The 3106-nt window shown below is 38.9% G+C and overlaps 1 pseudogene; it reads right to left on the bottom strand.

Annotated features, from left to right (window-relative positions):
- Nucleotides 1-243: 243 nt before the first annotated feature.
- Nucleotides 244-1859, bottom strand: LOC149546322 (UPF0481 protein At3g47200-like; annotated as a pseudogene).
- Between the last annotated feature and the right edge of the window lie 1247 nt (nucleotides 1860-3106).

The following is a 3106-nucleotide window of genomic DNA, read 5'->3' as shown; positions in this document are numbered from 1 at the left end:
TTCAACTCAAATAGTATATTTTTTCTAGTAGTTATTAACGATCCCAGCATCCATAACCAAGAACGATGTTCTAAATATGTATCAACTTTCACCTGACGAACAACTGACCTAGATCAGAAGGCCAGTTTAACACTAATGATCGAATCAGAGAAAAACATGGTCTACATTTATTGGAAAATCTACAAATTAAACAAAACGGTAAACAGAAAAGCAAAGGAGGGAGACGGATGAATTTCTCGAGGACTATGTGTTGCAAGTGATGAACATACAGAGCACTTGCGCCATTGTCATCCAAAGAAGAATTACGGCAGCAATAGAACCAGCAACCAGCCATGGTTTGGAAAAACTAAGCATTTTTGAGTTCATTCCATAATATCTTGTGCTTTCTTCTCGTGTACTTATGCAGCCCCCTTCTCACGTCATCAATTACTTTGCACCATATAAAAGGCATCATTCCTGAGCCTAGAGAGTTGAAGAGGTCCGCCACTTGCTGATTGCTTCCAAGAAAGTTGTGAATCACCTCTGCCTTCCTTAACACAGCAACATCCTCCTCGTTGTAAATCAACTCATCCATCAGTAATACATATTGCGTCTTTGGTCTTGGATAGTACCTCCCTCTTGTCGTTACTTCCATTGCAATTAGATTGCTCAATACTGAATAAAACTGCTGTGTTACCATCATTTCTGGTAAGTAGAGCATCGCTGTTTTCTCATCAAATCTTATCCATCGAATGGCTGAACCTTTCTTTTTCTGGTCGATTGGCATCGGTCACAGGGTGAATGCTCACGCCAGCGCGGGTGAGTTCAGAAGCTGTTGGCAGCTTCACAAAGTCCAGCTGAATTATTTCGCCCGAGCTTGTATATGAGGAGAGAAAGCCGCAACATATCTTACACCAACGTCCACAAATTGTTCTCATCGAATCAACTCCACTTTTAAACCAGATCTGCATACCATTGTGAGATGAAAAGAGTGTTTGCTGAGTATTTCCGGGCCTCCTATTTGATGAAGGAAAGCACAGACACAGCTTACGCCAACGTCCACAAACGGCCAGCTTCATCGAATCAATGGTCTTCCTGAAGTAGATCTGCATCCTATATTTGTCCAAAGGTGGCAATTGATACGCTTCGTCATTCTGGTAGTTCTTAACATTGCTGCCAACGAAACTGCGGTGGAGTATATCGAGGACATGAGAACATTGTTTGTGAGAAGGTGGAATATGCCATCTAAATATTTTATGTCTGCTCATGCACATGAGGACGTCCTTCAAAATCCAGAGAGGGATTTGGTTTTCAAATAAAAGTAAATCACTCATTAATCCTTCCCTTATGGGACTTTGTAATTCGACATCAAAAACTGCATCATATTTCCATGAGAATTCTTTCTCTTCTCTTTCATAGATTTTTTTGGCTTCACTACCCCTTCTTAGATAATTGAGAAGAAAGTCATAAATAAAGCATACATCCCTGGTGACCATCCACACTAATTCTATAGGAGTGAAGGAAATATGTTCACCATAGAACCTCCTAATCTCCTTGTCTTTGGACAACAGCTCGCCTACAAAAAATGATTTGATAGATTCCTGCAGGTGATTTTTCTGTATCCTAATTTGCATCCTTCGAACAGCCTCATTTTTAGATTTCTCCATCCCTCTCAGCTCCTCCTTCCCATAATGGAAAGGGCCGATGGAAACAAAACGTGGAGTATACAGACGGTCGAAGTCTGGCAGTGACCTAGACATTCGAAAGGTGAGAGCATCGCCTACATCTGGTACATCGTCTTCTTTCATTGTCACCCCATGCCCGACTTCACTTATACAGCTGCTCGAATTGATCTCTTCTATTTCTTGATCAGTCGCCATTTAGATGTATTTACCAACTCCCTTCGATCCTGAATATCAGAATTGGCTAGCATCAAGTTTGCTGAGGAACGATGATGCCTCCGAATACATTTATGTTAGTGATTCGCATAAAAGCCAATGCAACCTTCCAATCTTATGTGCGAGCTGGTCCGAAATTGACCTTGTCATAAGACTTTATCATGACGGTTTGGTAATTTTACTGTGTTCCATTTTAACAATATTGATTGTCAACTTTTTAAATGAAGAAGCCCTTTTGCATGGAGAACATTTGCTCACGTTCCACTAAACTAAAGTTTTATAGCATGAATGTTGCAAACACCGTCTAAAAAGCTTATATGCTTATCTTGAAGCGTTTCTCCAAAACTGCACATCCAAGCGAATGCAGAAATGTTAGATGTGTCCCAGCTCATTCCCACGTTCCTTCATACATGTGAGTTGGCAATTTACATATACTAACAATCCATTTGACGAAGTCAGATTCGTTTGAGCTTTGAGATACCATAAAATGTTTACATAGTCAATGGGACAATTAACGTAATTATCATCTACTATTTTACACGACCCACTTGTTTGACAGCCGGGGAAGGCCATATCAGATATTAATAATTTTCCACTAAACAATTCACGATATGGGTTTTATTAGTCCCCACCTTTAGGCGGCGAACTATAGTTTTCAATTGACTTTTTACAATTAGTTCTTTTAGATACAAAAATAATTTGCTCCATTCTATGGTTTGAAAAATTTTGTCTCACAAAAATTGTATTTACAATTTTAATTTCGTTTTACCTATTGGCTTTGGTCTAATTTTGTAGTAGTCTTTTCTATTTTTCTTTAACAAAAATATTTTTAAAAACAAGCTCTCATTGTTTGAAACGTGGCATTAGACTCCACAGTTGACATAATATGAGATATTTTCCATGGATCGTCCATGTTTTCACATTTTGCATACATGTAGAATAGGGAAATTGCATGTATTACACTTAAATCTTCTAGCCACACTCGAGTGGTAGTTGGGATTGCACAAAAACATAAAGTCACAACCTCTGCTAGAATGTGAGGTGTTTCAACCTTCAATAGACAATTCTCAAATTCTAATGGATTTCTAAATAGAAATAGAGAATAGGGAGGGATCTGGATCGCTGTTTCAAGTGTCACGGATGGAGTCATCTCTAAGAGGCAAATAATCAAAATGGTAGTGCACTCTCAGTCTTGCTTTAAGAATGGGATTCCAAGGATGAACTAGAAG

The sequence above is a fragment of the Cupressus sempervirens genome, chromosome 7 (assembly GCF_028749045.1).
Source record: "Cupressus sempervirens isolate cs-2001-9-10 chromosome 7, ASM2874904v1, whole genome shotgun sequence".
In the NCBI taxonomy this organism is placed as follows: Eukaryota; Viridiplantae; Streptophyta; class Pinopsida; order Cupressales; family Cupressaceae; genus Cupressus; species Cupressus sempervirens.
The sequence above is the reverse complement of the archived record's forward strand: the minus strand, read 5'-3'. Positions and strand labels throughout refer to the sequence as shown.